The 23,857-nt window shown below is 43.2% G+C and overlaps 1 long non-coding RNA gene across 1 annotated transcript in view; it reads right to left on the bottom strand.

Annotated features, from left to right (window-relative positions):
• Positions 1–23,857, bottom strand: part of LOC121269817 — a 68,467-nt gene that overhangs the window by 15,444 nt on the left and 29,166 nt on the right. Inside the window, exon 3 of the long non-coding RNA XR_005941421.1 lies at positions 7,936–7,987. This is a non-coding gene — a long non-coding RNA (uncharacterized LOC121269817). The remainder of the gene's footprint in view (positions 1–7,935; positions 7,988–23,857) is intronic.

Genomic DNA, 23,857 nt, shown 5'->3' with positions numbered 1-23,857 from the left:
CTCTATAGAGATGTAGGTTATCCTATGAAATATTGTCAAACATGCAGCAATAATGTGAGCTTGTTAGCATTGACTTCACGCAGCCAAAACCACAAAACAGTCAGCAGGGGTTGTTTTTTATTGATGGGTGTGGTTTGCAGAGTATCACAAGGCCACCTGTTCTTCTAAATTGATCCTAGAAAGTCGCCAAAGGTTTGCCAGTAGGGAAGGAAAAGAAACTCTTAAATTCCACTGATAATGAGCTATCATTGCTCAAATTACTCAGAACACTGATTAGGTTTTAAGTAATGAAGAGGCTAACATAATCAATCATAATCTAGGCCCATCTTGTCAATATGCACTGAAAGGTGAGGGAGTGCGTGCAGATCTAGACACCGTCAGCAGAAATAAGTCTTTCTGTCTGTACGGTTGCAGGGCAATGCAGAACTCTCTGCACTCCACAATCGATCCCATAAGGTCCCTAAAGGTTGACGAGTAGGAGAACATAAAAAAACTCTTAAACGCGGCAAATGCCGATAATGAGCTTTCATTACTTAAATTGCTGTGAACACTGATTAGGTTTTATCAAGCGAAGAAGGCAACAATGATCAATCATAATCCAGCCTCAGGTTGTCGATGTACATCTAGAGGTTAGCCAATTCTTACAAGCACTGGCGACGTCAGCAAAAATTAATCAAACTGATCATCGGCTGGTAATAGACCAGAGAGAAAATTAGCGAGTGATTAAAATGCCAATGCCCAGGAACCAATAATTAAATTAAATCACCTAGGTGCTATCAGGATGGCTTTGAACATTTGAAACAATAAATTCAGAATGTCTATTTACACCTTAGGTGGGGAGCAGCCTTCCAGTCATGAATTGGGGTTGCTTGCAAGAGTGCTGGCGTGCAAGCCAAAATGATTTTAAAGCTTGTCATTGCTCATTCCTCGAAGCCTGACTATTTTTTTTTAAATAGCCTTTCATTTTTGTACACGAGCCGTCATTTCAATTAAAACCAGATCGTTTTATGCCCTCTCTGTCCTTGAGCCATGAAAATGTAAACTTCTTTTCATTTCAGGAAAGCAGACTCAATCTTCTCTTTGTGCACTGTCCATTTGAATAAGGAGATGGAGCTGAGGTACCTCTATCTAGTTTTATTGTTTGACTTGACAGTAATATTACTTGAGCTGAAATTGTACATGCATTCACTAATTTAGTGATTATTTACATGGCAGTGGGAAGAAGTGTTAGCAAACAGATGCTCCATAAAACAGAAATGGAATGAAAGGCATTCATATCATTGCTGAATAATATTTTATACCTTTGCGTATCATAAATGGGCCCATTGCACCATTTCCATTTCCCTGCACATTTATAATTCATGCTCTGTAATAGCTCCAAATATTTTTTTGGGAGAAACTCAATGTTTGCCAGTTTGAACTGACAAAAGGTTCAGCACGTAATGCACACATGATAAGGTGACATGAAGCTGACCCTAGACTTGTGTGCAGGAGAATTGACACCCTCTTCTGTTCTGAAAACAAATTCCGATCGGTGCTTCCCTCTAAGATTCCATCAAGCCTGCCTTTTTGAAGAAACATTTAGCAAGCATTACGATCCTCATCATTTCATTGCTGTGATGATTTTGAATACCCAGTTAAACAGGCTCCCTCCAGCCATTACTTTTGGACAGTCAAATCCTCTGCTCCACCAGCTCTTGGGACCCCTGGCCCTCTTCAGGCACTATTTCCACAAGCAAACTGTGGAAGTCAACTATCAAGCAAATAACTCTTCGATCCAATGTGTTCTCCCACAATGAAATAATAAAAATGACAATAAATAGAATTTCTAATCCTTCTAAATAATAAAGTAGGTGCAGCTGTTAGTCACTGGCTGAACTCTGCATCTATTCCCTTTTGTCTTTTCCCCATAGCAGTAACATATTTAAAAGAACACTTAAGATACAATTTACAGGACATAAGGGAGGACGAAAGTTGGTACATATTTGAAGCCGAGGAAGGTACCAGGGGCAGGACAAGGAAGCAGAGCAGTGGGCTTCACCTTGAATCTCGCTGGCAAAGAGCCAACGGGGACACAATGGGCACAACAGCCTCCGCCTATGCCGCAAACTTCAAAATGGAAAGGCAAACATCCTCTCATGAACACGGGAGCAAAATACTGCAGATGCTGGAAATCAAATACAAACAGAAAATGCTCAGCAGGTGTGGCAACACCTGTGGAGAGAGCGACAGAGTTAACGTTTCAGGTCCCCCTTCCTTCGGTCACCGGCCTGAAACAAGAGGCAGTATTTTACAGCCCCTCCCGCCAACGGGATCTTCCAGTCCCGCTGTAGTCAATGGATCTTTGAACGGCTCGCTGCATTTTCCGGCCCCTCCCTCACTGCAACGGGGCCATAAAATTCAACGCGTTGTCCAAAATTTCCTGGTCCTGCCTGCCGCAGAAATTGTAGCAGGCAGGACGGATAACTTGACAGGCCAGTAAAAATTTTGTTGGTTTCGGGCAGGAATTTCCAGTCCCACGGTGGGCGAGGCCCAGAAATCCTGCCCATTAACTCTGCTTCTCTCTCAGATGTTGCCAGGCCTGGTGAGTATTTCCAGAATTTTCCGTTTTTATGTCCTTTTGCAGGATATCCCAAAATGCTTTATTGCCAATTAGGCACTTTTCAAGTGTAGTCACTATTGTCATGTAGGCCAATGAGGCTGATGATTTGCACGCAGCAAAGTCCCTCAGACTGCAAAGAGAAACATGATCAGATGACCTGTCTTAGTGATGTTGGTTGAGGGATGAATATTGGCCAGGACAAGAGGGAAACTTTTACATCCACCTGAGGAGGCCAATGGGGCCTCCAATTAGCACATGATCCAAACAACTGCACCTCCTCCAATTAGCACCCCCTCAGTATTGCACTGAAATGTTAGCCTAGATTATATGCGCTAGCTTCTGGGGTTGGCCTTGAACACACAGCTATCTGACTCAGAGACAAGTGTTTCAAAGAGATTTTAGTTAGTCTACAATTGACTGGAGATAGGTGGCATAGGTTAGCTAAAACTATTTAGCTACTCTATTTACAAGGCATAATAAGCATATGGTATTCAGGACACAGACTGTTCTACCCCTACTTCTCTTTGAGTCTCTCAGTCATCTGACTACTGATGGGGCAATTACATCAGTAATACAGTCATAATCTCATTAACATAACCATTAACCCTTTACCCTACATCTCCCCCCAAGTATAATTCAAAACTGTCTTTTGTTAAACTATTTACAAAACTATTTACATTCCTGCCATCTCCCCTGTAAAGTCATGACATCACAGGTTAAGCCTGTCAGGGGCTTTGACAGGTCTCCCTGATCTCCTCTTGAGTCTCCTTGGCTGGGTCCTATTCTTAGACCTGAGCACATTCCTGAGGGTGTTTTTCGTAGAGGCCTTGTCATCAGTGTGGTCATTATGACATTGGAACGATTGGCTCCTTGTCGTATCCAGGGCAATCAGGATTTCTGTTCCATCTTACAATTCCAAATGGTGTGTCGACAAGGTATGACCGGGGCTGCTGGGTTTGGTGGACGATCGTATCTTGCGCTTAACACTCCCTGACCCAGATCTTCTGTCCTTGTGCGAGTTTGGGCAATGCTCGTGCACTATATCAGTGGTTATACCAAGTGGACTGCCTCTATTTGCACATTTGCTCATGGCACCTTACTCAGTTATCGTCTTGTAAAGTGATGTTGGGTCTGAGTTGGTGGTGGAGCAAAGGAAGTTAGGTTTTTAGTCTCTTGCCCACCAATAATTCGGCTGGCGAAAAGCCATTCATCAAAGGTGTGGCTGCAAGACAAGCTCTAAGTCCTTGTTCTTTTTGATCAACACTTTGATGGTTTTGACCCTGTATCCTACTTCAGCATTCGCCTGTGGATAGTGTGGCAAACTGGTAATGTGGTGGAATCTGTATTCTGCTGCGAATAGATTGAAATGGGCATTCAAAAACTATGGACCTTTGTCTAACACTACATCGTCTGGGATGCCATGGGTAATGTAAATGCATTTCAAAGCTTTTACCACCACTTCTGTGGTTATGGTATCGAATCTGCATAACTGAATAATAATTCAAAGAGGCCCATGCCAAGCCTTTACTGGGGCCTGGAGAGGAATGGCAAAGGTAACAATGGTTAGTTGGTTTTTGGCCATGAATAGCGCCAAGTATGGCATACAGTAATAAACACATCAATAGATTGCAAAATTCCCGGCCGCCACACTGATTTTTGTGCCCATGCTCAACATTTGGCAATGCCCAGCGTGGAGTTTATGGAGGATCATCACTCACTCACAAGCTTACTAACCTTTCATTAAAGACAAGGAGGCCATCTACAATAATGGGATGCCTTTGAGGTATAGTCTCAATTCCTGATTGCTAGGGGCATATTTAGACCAACCACCATGGCAGTACTTTTGGACCTGGCTGCGTTCTGTGTCTCTTAGCTGGGTGTTCCTGATCTCCCAGAGTTTACTTTCCTAGGCTGTAATCAATGAGGAATATGCTTCCACCTTGGAGTTGAGTGTCAAGTGGTACTCTGTGTGTCAAGTGATACTCTGTGGCCTGGTTGTAGGTCTCGACAGCGTGTCTGCTGTAATCTAACTTTTGCCTTGCACATACTCCGTGGTATAGTCATAGCTCATGAGCCTTAACTGTACCCTTGGTGGCATCTTAACAGTCTCTGTAGAGGCTAGAAGAGTGACCAGAGTTTTATGGTCCACATCCATCTTAAATTGCAAGCCCATTGAGCAACCGGAGAACTTTTCGCAAGCTCATGTCAGAGTCAGTGCCTCCTTTTTGATTGCTGCACACTGCTGTCCCGTTTCTGTTAATGATCGAGAAGCATAGTACACTGATTTTCTCCTCCCCTCTTCCTGGGTCTGCAGTAAAACTGTTCCAAGCCCCATCACTGATGCATTGGCCGCTACTATTGTTGGCTGTTTTGGGTCGTAATGTGCAAGCGCTGCGGAAGAGACTTGCAACTCCTTAATCTTGAGAAAGGCATTCTTCTGCTTGACTCCACAATACCGCTGCTGACCTTTTGACAATAGGTCCCTTAGAGGTTAATTAATGGCGGACAGGTGTGGGATAATGTTCCCCACCGAGTTGACCATGCCTAAAAAATCGCTGGATGACCAAAATACACTTAGGCTGCAGAAACTTTTTAATTGCCTTGGTCTTCTGGGCATCTACCTTTGTCCCATGTTGGTGGATGATGTGACCTAGAAATGTAATGGTGGTCTTCCTGAATTCAGACTTATCATTCATGGTGGGGCTGGTTTGTTAAAGCACCCTTAAAACCTCCTGGACTCTATAGTCATGTTCTTCCATAGTAGCACCATGGATGAGTAAATCAACTATCTGGCAAATAATGCCTTCTTTGCCTTTGATTATGCCAGACGTATTGCATTGCAAGATTTCTGGTGCAGAGGATGTACTGAAAGGAAGATGATTGAAACAAAAACGATCAAAGGGAGTGATAAAGGTAGTTAACAACCTTGATTCTTGGTCAACGGGAGTCTACCAAAACCCACTGTTGGCATCCAGCTTCATAAAAAGGACATATTTGGACAACTTCACCAAACTGTCATCAATAGAGGACATTGCGTGTATCTCCCTTTGGACAGCCTTATTTAGCTATGTCAGGTTAACACAGAGCTTAATATCGCCGCTAGGTTTAGGGACCATAACTAACCTGGAACATCACTTTGTAGGGACTATAACAGGATAGATGCGGTACCCTGTCAATTTGCTCTTTAACTTTTCCAATCAGTTGGTTTGGTACACTCCTAGGGGTAAATAAACACACAGGTTTGCCATCTGGGAGTAGAGCATTAAGAGTAGAGCTTTCCCAGACCCCACAACAACCTGGGAAATTTATTCCTAAAAATGTCTCCACAGCCCTACATGTTACTTCTTTGACCCTTTGAACAAGACCAAGACCTGAAAATATGGCCCTGCTGAGTAGGGAATGTTGCTGATTCTGCAGAATATAAAGAGTTTCATTAATTACTTAATTACTTTATATTTAAGGGCTGTAGTAATCTGGTCCTTCACTTTAAGGTCCTTCGCTTTATTTTTAACAGCTGGATCTCTGCATTATTCAGCCAGTGTGCAGTTTGCCTGATAAGACTTCGACTGTCGTCCTTGCGTCCAGCTTAAATTCTGTTCCATAACCTTTGGCATCCAGCACTACAGACCAGGACTGCTTACTCCTTTATTTCCCTCAGGAATTCTTCATCACGAATGCCCCTATTTTCCACTGGCTGTATTTCAGAGATTGAAAAGCTGGCTCCTTCTCTGTTCCTTTCAATTATGCTTTAAGTCTGTGGAATCATTTTAAATGTCCGGTCCTGCCATGGCGAAAGCGTTCAGCTCCCCTTCCTGGGCATGTTCTGTGACAGTGCTCTGTTTTAGCGCCGCATCCGGAATATTTCAAAATGGGTTGGAGGGTCCTTCCCGCCCCTTTGGCAGTTTTGGCAGGCTTTATCGCGGGGATTTTTGTTGGACGGGGCTCCAAACTTTGGGCCTACATACAGGATCGATCCCTCCTGAACCTCAACATCACCCAGGATTGCTAGTCTGCTGTCGGTACTCTGCCTGCCACTCTAAAGTCGAATTGTCTATGGGTTGCGAAAGACCCGACAGCTTTGTCGCCAAGCCCACTAGCCACAATGCGATCGTGATTAAACCCATGTTTTGAGGCTCCTTGACTGCAAGTACTCGGGGATTGATATAACTCCTTGATAGAGGAATCAACGACTGTGCCAACATTGGTTTCTCTGGTCAACTCTTGCATCTTCCATAACCCAATTATTTTTTGGACTGCAGTGCTTATCAGAGGTGCCCATAAGCTCATTGCATGATGCCGAGGTCTCTTCAAGCCTTGCTGGCCCAGGACCTCATCAGCTATGGCCTCTACTGCATATAAAAGTGTACAGACCTGGTGTTGCCGCTTGGTATCTTTTGAACTGTCACTTATAGAGCTCGCATTGATGTCCTTACTATGGATCTTTGATGTGTCGGAAAGGTTGTGGAGGGGGTAGTGGCTGTTCAGTGGCTATTGACATCATGTGCCCCTCACAGTCACCATACCATGATGCTTTTCGGGCCTGATCTTCGTCACTGCAAAGTCAATTTCCTTCTTTCACCGGTCGTCACTCACGCTTTGCCCAATCTGTGGCTGCAGTTTGCTAGACTGTGGCCTCCAGCACTGCCACCATGTTTCAGAGAGGTTTAATTTAGTCTACAAATGACTGGAAATAGGCGGTATAGTTTATTTACGCTATTTACAAGGCATTATAATAAGCACATGGTATTTAAGACACAGACTGTTCTGCACCTAGCTCCCTTGGAGTCTCTCAGTCATCTGACTACCAATGTCTGGGTTACATCAATAATATCATTATAGTCTCACTAACATAACCATTAACCCATTACTTTACAACTAGAGTGCTACCATTGAACCAAGGCTGAGGTGCAAATGATTCTAAGGAACTAATTCATGTATCATGGCCACAATGAGCATGCCATTAGTTTTAGAAATTAATAACTATTTTAATGATGAAATCCAAGGCTTTTTCCATTTACTAAGACAGCTCCAGAAGGTCTAAGTTTTCCAAGATCTTGTGCCAATGGCTGGGCTTAACACTGAAACTTATAGTACATAATGACTATAATCAGATTCATTGGCAGAATTGCAAATGCAGTCAGCTGAATACTGAAAAAGTGCAGCTCTGCAGGGCAAGCTCTTTGCATTGACTTATAAAATTGCTAATTAAATACTCATGTAAGTATGCAGTTCAACACTGAAGAGCTCGGCTTTTCTTTCCTGCTTAGCACAGTTGAACCATTCCTGTTGTGGGAGTGATGCCGATAGTGATGTTAATGTGATTGGAAGCCTACCTGGTATTTCAGCACTGTTACATGTATGCTCACACTAGGAACCAAAGGATTTCTGAAAATATAAGAGCAATTAGAATTTAGGTTTGTTATCATTTTGCATATTTGCTTATACAAGGATAAGAGAACCCTGATTTTAAGGCGAGACCCAATGCAAAATCATCCCCTTATCTCATTGCAATGGAATAAGAGGTTGGCACTTTGTCTACTTACACCAAAAGTAGTTCATGCACAGCCCTGTGTGAGGCCAGATCTGTATTATACAGGGCTCTGAACAATTATTGTTTGCAGTAATTGGCTTTTTTGAGTTTGAATTCAGACTAATGTCAAGAGGACTCCACACTGCTCCTTCCTGGCACCATAGATCAGGCCATTTTGCAAGAACACAGCAAATGTTACCTTAACTGCAGGTGAAAACCTTGCCTGGCTTCATTCAGTGGCAGTTTTCTGACATAACCAATATTTTAGTAATTTGATAAGGCTGTAATCCAGACAACCTGGTCATGTGTCAAGAAAAAAATTGATCAAGAATGCTCAGGCGATCTTTCTTTTGACAGTCAATGTACCTGACATCAACCTGAGGGAATGAATTTTACAAGGATAAGGAATAAAGCAGGTTAGCTGTTTTTATGCTTCAGTCATTCGCTAGTTTCTTTTGCGGCCAATATGCCGAAGGGCTTCTTTTGAAACAAGAGCAGCAATTTTGAGGAGACAATGGCCCAAATCTTCCGGTCAGAGATGAAATACCTGCATCTGGTGCTGATCAGACAGAACACTACCCACTTAACTGCATACATTGTAAAGGATCTGACTTCTGATAGAGGATTCTGCAGAACTCCCTCAGCACAGGAATCCATAGAGACAGCAGCGAAGAGAATCTGCGCAGAAGCCACGTCCCCTTTTTATGGCATTAGCTGCCATATTATGGGAAATGTTTAAAGTCCCCTAGCTTCTCAGTATGTTCGTGAATGAATAAGTGAATGTGTGAGTGATTGTGTGAGTGAATGTTTGAGTGAATGTTTGAGTGAATGTGTGAGTGAATGTGTGAGTGAATGGGTGATCGTGTAGGTGTGTAAGTGGGTAAGGTGGGTAGCGTAGCAGCTGGGTAGGGTGGGTTGGAAGGTGGGTAGGGTGGCAGCTGAGTAGGTGGGGCAGGGGAGTTGGGGGTCAGGGGCCTAGTCAGGGAATCGAGGGGGAAGGGTTCGGTCGAAGAGTCATGAGGACTTGAAACGTCAACTCTTTTCTTCTCCGCCGATGCTGCCAGACCTGCTGAGTTTTTCCAGGTAATTCTGTTTTTATTTTGGATTTCCAGCATCCGCAGTTTTTTTGTTTTTAAGCCATCTGTATTGTTTTAGGAATGTAGGGACAGGACTAGGACAATCAGCTCCTCCAGCCTATTCCGCCATGTAATTAGATCATGGCTGATTTATGTCTTACCTCCAGCCTTTGATTCCTATCCCTTATTAACCTTGCCTAACAAAAATCTATCAATCTCAGTTTTGAAATTTTCAATTGACTCCCAGGGTAGGATTTTGGGTTTTTGGTTGGATCTCCAATGACAGGATCCCGATCTGCACCATGAAACATCACCCGCCAGTGATTTCCCCTGAATTAGTGGCCAGAGAGCCCGCCTACATCCAATCACAGATGAGGACCGGCCCTTGAAGGTCCAAGAAACCCTCCACCAAAATAGGATCTGCAGGCTGCCATTATTAGGTAAGAAAGAGAGAAAGAGCACCTCGATCTTGGACCACCCTCTGAGCAACTTTAAAAATATTCAAATTGAAGGTGGCTACAGCCGCTGAGCCACAAGCTCTCCACAGGGTGACCTGTGGCTGCAGTTGTACCCAAGCAGACAGGGAGGGCCTCAAAGGCTGCCTGGAGTGCTGGCCTCTCAGTCTGCTAGCGGATCACCTCTCAGAAGCTAATCAAATCCCAAAGCTGCGGGGGTTCCACAGGTCGACTGGAAAATTCCAATCAGCCTCTGAGAATTGGCCTTAATTGGGCTGTAGCCTACCTTAATAGGCTACCCAGCATAGACTCATAGACTCATGGACGTTTACAGCACAGAAGGAGGCCACTTAGCCCATCATGTCCACGCTGGTCAACAAAGACCAGACTACACTAATCCCATTTTCCATCGCTTGGCCCAGAGCCCTCGAGGCTATGGCAACACAAGTGAATATCTAAATCTTCTTAAATGTTATGATGGATTCTGTCTCAACCACCCATTCAGACAGTGAGTTCCAGACTCCCACTGCCCTCTGGGTGAAAAAATTTCTCCTCAACTCTCCTCTTAGCCTTCTACCTCTTACCATAAATTTATACTCCCTCTACTAATGGAGAAAGTGACTTCTTATCCACCGTATCTATATATCCCTCATAATCTGAAACACCTCTATCTGGTCCACTCTCAACCTTCACTTCTCCAAGGAAAACAACCCCAGCCTATCCAATTGTTCCTCATAGCTCAGATCCTCCAGCCCAGGCAGTATTCTGGTAAGTCTCCTCTGGACCCTCTCCAATGCAATCACATCCTTCCCATAATACGGTGACCAGAACTGCACGCAGTACTCCAGTTGTGACCTAACCAGCGTTATAAACAGTTCCAGCATAACCTTCGTGCTTGTAGGCAGCAAGTCCTTCAGCCACCAATCCACGTCTGATAAAATGGCACAGGGACAGGATGGTGCGGGCAAAGGTCAACAGCACAAATTTTTCCACCTCTGTTCTTACCCCAACGTCAACAGTTTTTTGGGGAGAATGATCTAGCTATCCATTGTCCTTTGTGAAAAGTAACTCCGAACGACAACCTGCATAGCCTAGCTCTAATGTTATGATTATGCCTGCTTGTTCTGGACTCCCCCACCACAGGAAATAGTTTCTACCCACCCGAACAAATCCTTTGATCACCTTAACCGTCTTAATTTAGATCACCCCTTTTTTTTATACTCAACAGAATATAAGCTGAATTTATGCAACCCTGTCTTCATAATTTAACACTCTTAGTCCTGACATCAAGGCAGCATTTGACTGAGTGCGGCATCACAGAGCCCTAGCAAAACTGGAGTCAAGAGGAATCAGGGGAAAAACTCTCCACTGTTGGAGTCATACCTAGCACAAAAGAAGATGGTTGTGGTTGCTGGAGGTCAATCATCTCAGCTCCAGGACATCACTGCAGGAATTCCTCAGGGTAGTGTCCTAGGCCCAACCATCTTCAGCTGCTTCATCAATGACCTTTTATCCATCATAAGGTCAGAAGTGGGGTTGTTAACTGATGATTGCACAATGTTCAGCACCATTCGCGACTCCTCAGATACTGAAGCAGTCCATGTCCGAGTGCAGCAAGACGTGGACAATATCCAGGCTTGGGCTGACAAGAGGCAAGTAACATTCACGCCACACAAGTGCCCCAGGCAATGACCATCTCCAACAAGAGAGAATCTAACCATCGCCACTTGACATTCAATGTCATTACCATCACTGAACCCCCGAGTGTCAGTATCTTGGGGTTACTATTGACCAGAAACTGAATTGGACTAGACATATAAATATCATGGCTACAAGTGCAGGTCAGAGACTAGGAATCCTGTGACAAGTAACTCCCCAAAGCCTGTCCATAATCTACAAGGCACGAGTCAGGAGTGTTATGGAATACTCTCCACTTGCCTGGGTTAGTGCAGCACTAACAACACTCAAGAAGCTTGACACCATCCAGGACAAAGCAGCCCACTTGATTGGCATCCCTTCCACAAACATTCACTCTCTCCATCACTGACGAACAGTGGCAACAGTGTGTACCATCTATAAGATGCACTGCGGAAACTCACCAAGGCTCCTTAGATAGCACCTTCCAAACCCACTACCATCAAGAAAGACAAGGGCAGCAGGTAAATGGGAACACCACCAACTGGAAGTTCCCCTCCAAGCCACTCACCATCCTGACTTGGAAATATTTCATTGCTTCTTCACTGGCACTGGGTTAAAATCCTGGAACTTCCTCTCTAACAGCACTGGGGGTGTACCTACACTAAAGGGACTGTAGTGGTTCAAGAAGGCAGATCATCACCACGTTCTCAAGGGCAATTATGGATGGGAAATAAATGCTGGCTTAGTCAGTGACGCCCAGATCCTGTAAATGAATAAAATAAATCATTGTAGTGAATCTGTGCTACATCCTCTCGAAGGCCAATATATTCTTGCTAAAATGGCCAGAAGTGAACATTGTATCCCACATGTAGTCTAACCAGAGATTTTTGCAATTCTAGCATATTTAGGCTCCTTTGTGTTCGAACCACAGTTGAACAAGGCCTAGTGTAATGTACAATGAGTAAGTATTTTGTACTAATGTCAGTTGAGGCATAGATAAGATGATAAACATTCATCCTTGATAGAAGAATATATAGGCATTGGAATTATGGTGGCATGACATTTACTGTATTCAACTTAGTACAACTCAATTCAGTTCAGAATTAAGAGCATTACGGCCCTGGCTGAATGCTGTTTAGTATTCAGATTTTAAGGATTATACTATGTACTTGGCTATATCACTTTAGATATTGAAGCAGCAGATAACAATTGTCTACTTCATAATTAAGCTATATCTTAGACAACTGCTATAGAAAACACAGGATCTCAATAGGACCAAGTAACGGTTGATCTGCTATATTGATACAGTTCTCGCTTCCTTCATGTTATGACTTCATGACTCATCTGTAGTCTTTAGCTAACTCCTTGCATGCACTTACACATGCTAATAATCTACACCCTTATTTTCGGAATTCTTTCTTAACATCTCTGAATTTCTGTTGTTAAGACCATAAGACCATAAGACATAGGAGCAGAAATTAGGCCAATCAGCCCATCGAGTCTGCTCCGCCATTCAATCATGGCTGATAATTTTCTCAACCCAATTCTCCCGCCTTCTCCCCATAATCTTTGATCCCCCACCAAATAAGAACCTATCTATCTCAGTCTTAAATACACTCAATGACCAGGCATCCACAGCCTTCTGTGGCAATAAATTCCAGAGATTCACCACTCTCTGGCTAAAGAGTTAAACTTTTCACTTTCTGCAATGTAAGATGAGATCCTCACTTTTTAACTTATCAAGACTATAACGTGACATCAGGAAATCTGAGCTATCATACATTATTAATCAAGATTGTAATTTCTGCCAAAACTCTACAGAGTGTCCAAATAACTTTAAAACTTCTCATGGAAAATAAACACTTAGCATGTTTTAGCCAATAAATTCTGTTCCAAGCTTCTGACCTTGCAAACTATTATTAACCAACTGAACATAGAAAACATGCAAAGTATCCTTGAATTTTTGGTTTTGAGGATCTTTAAATCTTACAATTTAACAAAGTGATTGACCTCTTTGAGCTCTTACAGACACATAGCTCCTATAATTCAGGGCTTTTCAAAGCTTGTGCCAGACACTCCCAGGATGCTACCACTTTCTCATTGGTAGTGTACCTTTAGTGTACCTTGCAAGAAAATGATGCTTGGGACACAGGAATAAATTATCAAAGAGATTACATAGACAAATTTAATACTATGATAGTTGCAAGTGCTGGTTCTACCTCCTTCAGATATGTATGCGCGTACATGTATATTTAATTAATTTTTGTGATGCTGATATCAGCAGCAAGGGTGGCATTTATTCCTAGCTGCTCTTGAAAAGATGGTGAGTGGTCTTGTAAGTAAGTTAGCACGCCCTCAGAAATATAGTGGGATTTCTCCATAGTCAGTGAAGTCTACTGCACATGACCCTTATTCAACTTCGGTATGCATTTGGGCAAGCTTGTCCTGCCATAGGTTGGACAACTTGCTTCTCAGTCAAGGGCAAAGGAGATAATGATTGACAGAAGAATGGTTTTGAGGACATTGGGCAGAATTTTGCTGTCGGTGAGCAGGGGGCGGGGCCTACTCGCCAATGCGTAAAATGACGCGGGATGACATGTTGTTGGGTGGAAACCCCGATGTCATCCCGCTCCATTTAAATTTTCAGGAAGGTGGGGGGGCGCAGCAAAATCAGCTGCAGACCCGCTGACCTGTCAATGGCCAATTGAGGCCATTGACAGGATCATTTAAACAATTAAAGGACCTGCCCGTCCAACCTTAAGGCTGGCGGGCAGGCCAGGAGCCCCGGCGGGGAATAGAAAAAACATGAAACCTCATCCACGGGCGGGATAAGGTTTCATGCAGGGTGTTAAAAATTTTAATAAAGTTATTATGTAAATTATGAACATGTCCCATCTCATGTGACATTGCCACATGAGGGGGACATGTTAGGGAATTTCTTTTTTCTATTTTTAATATTTTTCAAAGTGGAAGCAATCTCCCTGAGGCAGCACTTAGCCTCAGGGAGATGTGCGCTCTGTCGTGCGTATGCACAAAAGAGCGCACTTTCGCTTTTAGGGAATCCCCCTCCGCCCACACAGGAAGAGCATAGTGCTTCCCGCCAGAGGTCACGCTGGGCGGGCCTTAATTGGCAGGGTAAAATGGCAGCGCGGCCTGTTTCTCCGGCAGGGATTTGCTCCCCGCCCACCAGAGATTGGGTCAGGCCCTCCCAGCAGGCAGAAAATTCTGCCCATTATTGCATGGTGCATTCGAGAGGGAGAATGCCATAAAACTTTTCAATACATAGCAATTTAAAAAATCTAATATAAGAATGTGCTTAGTCTGAAAGCAGATATGAATTGTCAGGTAAGAAAAGTCCACCATAGGGAAACAACCTACACAAATGATCATCAGCATTGTACCCTACATATTGTAATTTCAAGATGATGCCCTCCCTCCTTTCTGTCACCTCATTAACTTATGATCTGAGCAAAGAGACAGGGTTAAGCTGTTTCTGAGTTTGCACAACTTCTTGAATTCACTTTAAAAATGCTGACAGTTTCCAAGAAGCCACAGGCTCCAATTTGCAAACCACTGCCACCATAATGGGCTTACTGTAATTTTAACTATGGCCCAAGTACTCATGCCTCAAAGTTGAGGAACCTGTTGCATATTTAGTGCTGGTTCCTCTGTACTTCTTTTTTTATTCATTCTTGGGATGTGGGCATCATTGGCTGGGCCAGGATTTATTGCCCATCCCTAGTTGCCCTTGAGAAGGTGGTGGTGAGTTGCCTTCTTGAACCGCTGCAAGGGAATGCATTGGAACTGCATTGAAACATCCCTCATGACTAGTCAATAAGGGTAGAAATGAAGGAGCTGGATATGTTGGCTAAAGGATCAGTGATGAGATTCATACATGTTAGGCTTGAAGAAGGCAGAGGTGAAAAAAAACTCTCCACTTTAACATTGCCTACCAATGATCCCATCATGAAGGCTGGTTTTGTGTCTCCTTACAGCAGGTGGAACCAATCCACAGGTGACTTCATGTCAATGCATAATGTGTGGAGCCAGTTCTCCCTGATCCTTCGCTGGTACATGTACTCAGGCATGTATGCTGAATGGTGTCAAGACATATGTGGCAATCTGACTCTGAAACCTACTGATCTGCCGAGTGTGGCTTCTTTCTTCCAGTATCATTTAATGCTTGAAGTTATAATGATTGAGGTATTTTCAAAGCATTCAGATAAATTTGACTTTGGACCAATAGTGTACAACATAAAACTAAGAAGAGAAAAAAAATCATTGAAGTTGATAGAAATTAAAATCAGGAGAGATATAGAATAGGTGGTTGATCTGAAATGCCCCATTTTAAGCTATCACCCAAAGTCAAAATTATTCCCTGCACATTGCTAAAGGTCACTGCACTTGGCGGAGCTTCCAATTAATTAATAACCCTCCCTGAGATGGTATTGTGGAAGACATTTTATAGATCCTGACTTTGTTAAGGCACTTCCTGTTGTACAGAGAACTTGGAAAAAGGTACTGTATAGTCTATTTCTCTCTGGCATTGGGAAATAAAAAATTATTCTGCTGTTTTTCTCATTTTGCAAACTTCCCTTCCATGGCCCAACAGGAAAACCTAGGAAAGATATATTAAGATAAAAGCAAAATACCGTGGATGCTGGAAATCCAAAACAAAACAAAAATACCTGGAAAAACTCAGCAGGTCTGACAGCATCTGCGGAGAGGAACACAGTTAACGTTTCAAGTCCATATGACTCTTCATCAGACTCTTCATATTAAGCTTTGACTGGATACCGAGCTAAATACATTAACTAAACTGTTAATGCACAAAAACATTAGCTGAAAAATTGAATTGTTTCCTTCGGTCCCTTTAAATTGTAGCTCTAGTCAGCTTCACTTTAATGGCTGTTGAACCAGAAGTGGGAATGGGCCTGATGAAGGCTGTCATTAGCATGCTGGAAGCATGCATAATGAATCTCCTGCTTACAATGAGTGGGAGTGAATCCTGTGGGTGTGCAGCACATAATGGAGTCACTGCAGGGTGTGTTTGAATTGGGGACAAGGTGCAAGCAACGTGCCTAATTTCTCAATCCTTGCTCGCATTGAGTTTTACAGTGGAATCTACGCCACTGGGCACTTAATTGACACTGTTACTTTTTTGGAAAAAAAGCTAAATGACTCAATTTCTGTTTGTAAGGTGCCAAAACACTTTGCAAATATATGCAACTTTTCCCACTTAAATTGTTAAGTATTTAGCCCTTGCTATTTCCCAAAATCTCACTTTTTTACAGAAAGGACGAAGTCAAGTCACAAGATATTTTAGAAATAGGTACGGATGTATATTAAATATCTTTAAAAGGAAGATTTTGTAGGCAGCTGTAAAGAGGGATGCACCTGATCTGGTAAGCTCGATAAACAATTGTCGATCTTAAATCACAAACCCAAATGAAGCTGCAAGTTTAAAGTTCCTGGTAAGAAACTTAAACTGGCAACCAACATGCAACCACTGCATGGCCTCAAGTTCTGGTTTAACACCAATACAAGACTGCAGTAGACGCTGATGGTGAATCCTGAAAAATCTCAAATGCTTGTCCTCATTATCAGTACTCCACAGTGACTTTAATAGAAAGAAGATTGCATGTCATCAGATTATCAATAACTTCAAATGGGTATAAATTACATGTGCATAGATGCAAGATAACCTATTATTTCAAGCTTTAAAAAGACTTTGGATAATTGTAATCCTTAAGGAAATTTCAGCTCTTAGAGACCTGTGAGTTGCAAGACAATTACACTATTTAATCTAGGATTCTTTTTTTTTTGGCTGAAGTCTTAATATAGCATTAGAGTGTTCAAGATGCATACTGATGCTGATGGCCTGCAGTACTGGATGGTTTGTGTAGTCACTTGATCCTCTAGGGGCGAGCAGTGTTTAATTCGCCAGCCTCAAGCCACTTCTTAACTCTAATGAGCACAAAGATAGAGGCCTGACTGATTTAAGAGATAGCAAAAAAAAAAGCACACCATGTTTTCTCAGAACAATTAAGGAATTTCAATCAAAACCTTGCACTCTGCCATTGCATTGATACCAATTTTGGAGTTCATTTGTGTATTATGTTTGCATTTCAGTCAAAAAACATAAATCTGTTGCATAAATATGTAAAACACAATCAGATTAATTTAATTCTAATAGAGTAAAATGGTCATTTTTCCCATTTAAATTACCACTCCAAAATGTATCACAAGAAACTTATAGCTCTGTCTCTGCACAATGACACTTGTCATGTTGAGAAGCATGAAAAAATCTTTAAAATTTGTTGCTCTGTTTAAATTCTATTTTTTAAAAATGGAATTGCTGGGCTGATAAAATGGCCACAGCTGGTCACATATGAACATGCGGACAAGGAGCAGGAGTAGGTTATTCAGCCCCTCGAGCTTGCTCTGCCATTTAATAAGATCTTGGCTGATCTGATAGTAACCTGAAATCTGCATTCCGCCTACCCACGATAACCTATCACTCCCTTGCTTGCCAAGGGGTAAGTTTCCGTACTGGTAGTCCTGGAAGATTCTAAGCTGTTCCAATGGACAAAGGCTAACTCATCATCCTCCTGGAATGTGACACCCACTTTACATTGTCTGAACATTCCAGCCAAGCCAACACAAAAGACTAGTAGACAAGATGTCTGCCCAGCCAGCTCTGGACAAAGGCAGAACTATTTGTGACTCCTCATCTCCAATATTGTGCTAATGGTTCCACAGTAACCTGCTCAAAATTCGGTGGGCAGGATTCTCCCCTCGGCAATGTGGGGGTGGGGCCCGCTCACCGAGGGGGAAATGACGCGGGATGACGACAGGAGGAATCCCCGATGTCATCCAGGTCCCTTTAAATTTTTAGGAAGGCGGGTGGACAGCGAAATCAGCTGTCTGCCCTCCGACCTGTCAATGGCCAATTGAGGCCATTGACAGAGTAAGTAAGATAATTAAAGACCTGCCCATCCAACCTTAAGGCTGGCAGGCAGGCCAGGAGCCCCAGGGGGCTTCTGATAATACATGAAACCTCATCCACTGGCGGGATGAAGTTTCATGTCCGCTTTTTAAACATTTAATAAATTTTATGTGTTTATTATTAACATGTCCCATCTTGTGTGACATTGTCACATGAGGGGGACATGTTAATAATTTCAATATTTATCTATTTTTATACGTTACTTACCTGTCACAAATCTCCCTGAGACAGGACTTTGCCTCAGGGAGCAGTGTGCACTTTGACAGGTGGGGATTCCCTCCCCCCCACCGCACAGGAAGTGCATAGCACTTCCTGTCGGGCAGGCCGCTGGGTGGGGCCTTAATTGGCCCGCCCACTCAAAATGGCGGCGGGCCCCGTTTCGGTGACGGGGGTCGGCTGTCCGCCCGCCGCCGAGCTGGTGGGGCCCGCACGCCCACTGAGGTTAAAAATCTGCCCAGTGTGTTTTAACGAGGGTCCTGAAAGTATATCCTTAATGGAATGGCTCATCCCAAAAACAATCTGTCACATGACCGAGACTTGACCTGTTTGAACTGCTTTTAATTACACAGCTTTTGGATTCGCTCTTCAGATGCGGTTTAAGCCCAGAAGAGAAAACCGGCCTACAGGCTAGGAACCTACCTCTGACCTCCATCGCTCTCAAGGTTGGATCTCCAGAAAGAATAACGTATATCGTCTACAGAGTGAACTAATTCCCAGAATGCAAGAATACACTGCTGCATCTTCAACAACCTAAACTGAGTTCCTAGGACAAAGACCAGGAATTCTGCCAGACAAAGCCACCCGAAAGCATTTTCATTCACATTGACTTACTGGACTCTTCACACTTGAATTAATGGCAATAAGTTTTTGATCTTTTTAAGTAACTTGCAATTTGCTACTTCTTTTCCATTTTTTCTCTGTCTTTCTACCTTGTCTGTTCGTGAGTGTGAATATGTGTTGTGGGCTATCCCTCGGGTTTTGAATGTGTTAATAAATCCTAATCTTGTTTCACCTTAAGGGATTTGCTATGGGGTTGTTTTTAATGTTGGACCTCATAAACCGGCGTTTGAGAAACACACCATGGCCCATTTCAACAAGGGAAAGGATACTAAGGGGAATAAATTAGTTTAGAAATTAAAACTATCACTGTTGGGGACAGAAGAGGGGAACAGTAATAATAATTCAATCCACCTCACCCTCGTGCCTGTATCACATTAAATAAAAGAACAACTTGTGTTGATATAATGTCCTCACATCCACAATATGCCCTATAATGCTTTACAGCCAATAAATTACTTTTGAAGGGCAATACAAACACAGTAGCCATTTTGTGCACAGAAAGATCCCGCAAACAGCAAGTGGGATAAATGGCTAGTTAATCATCTTTTCTAGTCCTGTTGGTTGAGAAAGGAATGTTGGCCAGGAAGCCAGGTGAACTCCTTGCTCTTCTTCAAATATGACCAATTGAACATGCAAAATTGATTGGAGTTTCCGGTCTTATCTAGAGGGCAGTGCCTCTGACAATGCAACTCTCCAGCAGTACCCCACTAAAGGAGGGGTAGCCTAGGTGAAGCTGTGCTTTTGGAACCTGTGTCTGAGAGGATAGAGTGCTACCAGCAGAGCCAAGTCGACGCTGATGTGGTGGGAAAATAAAGGAGGAGTCCAAATAGATATTGCAATGTTATTCTTAAATGCACTGGTACATTAAAATGCATGAAAAATACATAAAATGCAGCACAGTAATTAGATGAAGCATGGCAGATAGCCTTGAAGTGTGAAAGGTTCAAGAGGTAGATAGTCAACATACGTGCCAAAAAAGATATTTTAAAAATCACAACCGGATGCCAGGAAATAAAATGGAAACTTGTATTGATAAAGTCAACATAATCAATAGATTAAAAATGGTTGCTATGTTGACATGATGGGATAACTTTCCAACAGTGAACTTCCAACTGTTACCCCAAACAGCTGAGAGCATGCATTGAAAACTCAGTACATGCCGAGCAGGATTTCCTTTTGGCTTGAAACTAGCCGTTGGTAAAGCTTGCACACCAAATGACCAAATTTCCAGTGCACAAAATTGCTTCTTGGAAATGAAGTCCCCCTGTGATGCAGCAGGTACTTTTCCAACACCTTCACGAGATGTAACAACTTAAGGGTTAGAATGATGTAGGACCATCCATCCGATTGAACCTCGCCCCTGGAAATCAAAGCTCATTTCTCAACCGCTCTTTTAGAATAAACTATTCCTTAGCATGTAAATTTGCAAAATAAGAAATAATACCTTGGAATGGATAGACAAGGTTGTGTGTCACAAAATAAATCTAGATGCAGCTACACTTATGTGAGCTTCTGTGGAAGGCTCTGAATGTGCTTTGATATGGAATAAGAATGTTCAATGTACCCTTCCATGTGAAACTGAGTAAAATAGATCAGGAAGATCCCATTTGATCCTTGGTGAATTAGCTGTTCTCAGCCAGAAAGCAGGAGAAATATGTCACTGATAACCTCAACAAGTCCACGCAAATGTTATGGCATGGTGGTCGTTGGGGAAGGAAATCAGCAACAGGATGTGGAAGGCCAGAAACACTCCTTCCCCTCTCACTTTTGAACACATCCATCAGTTTTGGTTCTATCCAGAAGGAAAAACCAGTTAAAAATTTTAAAATCAGTAACACTGGCGCCAGTAATACTGGAGTTCTATTTTAAGGCATACAAGACCAATTCACACAAGCTTTACTGGTACTCTTCCAACTTTTAGTGTTTGTTTTTCTTTTGGGATTGCAAGGGCAGAAAATGCTGCATGCACCACACAAAAGCAATACAGGGAAAAATTTTCCACCCTTTTGTAGGGGGAGGTACGGGAGCGGGCGCCAGCAGGCGCGCCTCCAATCGGCACCCCCAATCAAGGGCACGCCGCCATTTTACATGGGCGGGCCAATTAAGGCCCAACCCAGTGTGACGTCCACCAGGAAGCGCTGTGCGCTTCCTGTGGGGACCGAGGTGGGGGGGATTTCCCTCAGCCGGGAGTGTGCTCTTTCACTTATGTGCATGAAAGAGCGCACAGATCTCCCTGAGGCTAAGTGCTGCCTCAGTGAGATTGGTTCAAACTTCAAATTGTTACTAAAAACCATCCTAACATTTCCCTTCATGTCCCCTTACGTGACAATGTTATTAAAACTCAATGTGCAGATTTTAAATCACTCATGCAACCTCACCCCGCCCATGGATGAGATTTTATGCTTTTTCTGATGCCCACCAGGGCTCCCGGCCTGCCCACCAACCTTAAGATTGGATGGGCAGGCCCACTAGTTATGTAAATTGATTTTATAATGGCCTCAATAGGCCGTTGACAGGTCAGCGGGCACACAGCTGACTCGGCTGCACCCCCGCCAGCCTGTAAATGGAAATGATGCAGGATGACGTTGGGAGTTTGACTCGACGTCATCCCGTGTCATTTTACGCGTCGGCGAGTGGGCCCCGCACCCCCACTCGCCAACCGGAAGATCCTGCCCGCAGTATTGAGGGAGTGCTGCACTGTTACAGGTGCTGCCTTTCAGGTGAAATAGGAAACTGAGGCCATGTACTCACTCTTAGGTGAAAAATCCCTCAGCATACTCAAAGAAGAAGAGGTGGTATGCCAGTGTGTTGACTAACATTTATCACTCAGCCCAGCTGGACATCTTATCCAAAAGGCAGCACATTTGAGAGTTTGATTGGATGGATGAAAGTAATCTTTACAAATGATAAGTGTGAATTAGGCTCTGGGTTGAAATCATTGAAGAAATGTCATAACTGACTAGTTTAACACATGGGTCCAAGTGTTTAAAGTGTTGACATTTGCTCCCACTTAGAAATGACTTTGAGTTTCAAGGCTTGCTCCTGTACAATTTATTCCCGAACTTCCTGGTGATTCTACACAGATGTATTTCTTAATCGGTTTGCAACATTGTTTACCAGAGAGGTCAGTGGTCAGAATTCACTTTATCAAAATTGCTGAATCAGGGGCTGGATAATAACAGATAATCCAGTTTGGAAAGAATGAAGTGGAATCTATTCAGCCAACTTGGCTTTGCAGCAGGGGAGCAAAGCCAAAGGACAGCAGGCCTCGTCTGACAGTTGCTGGACTGCCATGGAATATGTTATTCTGGAGAAGCTCCAACTGATGTCAGACTGACCACCATTGACCGAACAGATTGCATTTTTTTTTTCATTATTTGCCTGAGATTCATATTGCAATTTGTAAAGAGAGCACAAAGCTAACGTTAGCTTATTTAGGCAGAACGTGCTCTCAAAATGATCACGGAAAGCGCTACCACTTTTAGAAATCAACCTGCTTTGCCTAAATCAGGAACACAATCCAGGTCATTTCACAGGGGGGGTTCAAATCTGGTCGCCACTTACAAAGATCAACAGCATCTTCAGCACTTAGCCTCCTAGCAGAGCAGAGCAACCTTGAGCCAGCAAGTGATCATGGATAATTTTAACTCTTCCACTCAGCATTCCCACCTGATGGGTGGAGAAGGGGGTTAAATTCAACCTCAGCACCTCTGAGACTCTGGATTGCACTGTGGTATCAATCTAAATTGTGTGCTCCGTTGCCTCTGGAGGTGGGGTTTGAACCCGCAACTTTCAGATTCAGAAATAAGAGTGCCACCAAGTTTAAACCAATAGTGTGCACTGAGAAGGATTTAAAACAGACAGGGAGCTCTCAGATTGTCCCACCTCTGCAGTTGAAATTAGCATTTATTACACCTTTGATCTTGAACACAAGTGCGTCAGCAATAGTGTGCAACTGTGAACATGTTAAAGCATACCAGTGCATAGTTCAGAGTGTCAAACATTTCATTCCCATGAGAGTATTAAAATGCTGCAGATCCATATTCACTCTGGTGCCTTAAGTAAAGGAAGAACCAGGCTGGCCTTTCTTATTTCACTTTAGGGCAGCAATTGGTTGATCCAACTCAGTCAGAATTTTTATGAAGCTAGGAAAGTTCAACTTGCAAAGCCTCACAAGGTGAGAAATGGTCATTTGCCACCCTCCAAATGATACAGTTGGGAAACATCTTCCAAGATGAGTCAATTCAGGGTCATAAGCATTGAAAGGCCATATGATGATTGCATGATCAGCAAATGTTGCTTTCTTGATTGACTGCGCTGTAAAGTGACACCTTGCAGTTCTCCAAGAGAACCAGGAGGAGAGAAAACAGTTTTGTTGACAAGAAAGGATTCCACTGACCTTTATGCTCCATCAAAGTACAGGATTTGGATTTTCAATTCTAGATCGAGGATCCCACCACTAGGTCATCTCTGAGTTCTGGCCTTCCGTTTTGTCAGCATCGCTGATGCAATGCTATTTTCAAATGGAAGTGAACTAATTGGCCAGGAGGAGGATTCGACTCCCAATCAGTAGTGTCGAAAGCAGCTTGAAGGCAGGTCACAGATACTGAGGGGCCTTTGAAAAGGTGAGCAGCAGTCATGACTGGGCCTGCCACTCGCTATGGAGCTGGATTTTTGGAAGCCTCCCTGGTGATCGTCACCGAGGCT

Source organism: Carcharodon carcharias, chromosome 26, assembly GCF_017639515.1.
Source record: "Carcharodon carcharias isolate sCarCar2 chromosome 26, sCarCar2.pri, whole genome shotgun sequence".
Classification (NCBI taxonomy): Eukaryota; Metazoa; Chordata; class Chondrichthyes; order Lamniformes; family Lamnidae; genus Carcharodon; species Carcharodon carcharias.
The sequence above is the reverse complement of the archived record's forward strand: the minus strand, read 5'-3'. Positions and strand labels throughout refer to the sequence as shown.